The sequence below is a fragment of the Eufriesea mexicana genome, unplaced genomic scaffold (assembly GCF_001483705.2).
Source record: "Eufriesea mexicana isolate 0111107269 unplaced genomic scaffold, ASM148370v2 scaffold325, whole genome shotgun sequence".
NCBI lineage: Eukaryota > Metazoa > Arthropoda > Insecta > Hymenoptera > Apidae > Eufriesea > Eufriesea mexicana.
This window is the reverse complement of record NW_016908500.1, coordinates 1,312,351-1,312,975: the sequence shown is the minus strand read 5'-3', so window position 1 is coordinate 1,312,975 and position 625 is coordinate 1,312,351.

Below are 625 nucleotides of genomic sequence, written 5' to 3'. Positions count from 1 at the left end.
TTAAAAAAAATTATACTATTATTAAAAATATACTATTCTACGAAAAAATTAACTTGGCCTTGAAATATTATTTATACTATGCCCCCCTTTATACCAAATAATTTTTATAAGATCATTTCTTTGCTATTTCAAAAAGTCCAGATAAAATACTCATCACACCCTCGGTATAATGAAAGTTGTTCAGAATGATGACATTAACGAGCTATTTCAAGATCATCAAATTCAGTGACCTTGTACTTTATTCATTATAAACACTTACCCAAAAATGCATAAAACACGAAAGCAAGAAGCTTTACAATTTAATAAACGTAATTAATATTATCGGAATAGTTGCTAAAACCGGTAAATGCAGATACGAACATGTGAACAAATTTTTTTTCACGATGTAATCGCACGGTGTAATATTTTATCACGATTCTAACGTGTTATTTCGCGCCAGTGCTGTAGGAAAAGCAGCGAAGCGCCCGCGGCAAGCGACGCGTTAATTAGCTTTGACGGAACGTTATAGTCGGGCCTTTAGACCGAGCAGAGCGACTACGCCTTTGGGAAGTCGTTACAGGTATTTACAAAAGGCGTGTACTGTGCATCTACGAGATGGTTAAACAAAGCAACGTTGGTCTGATTG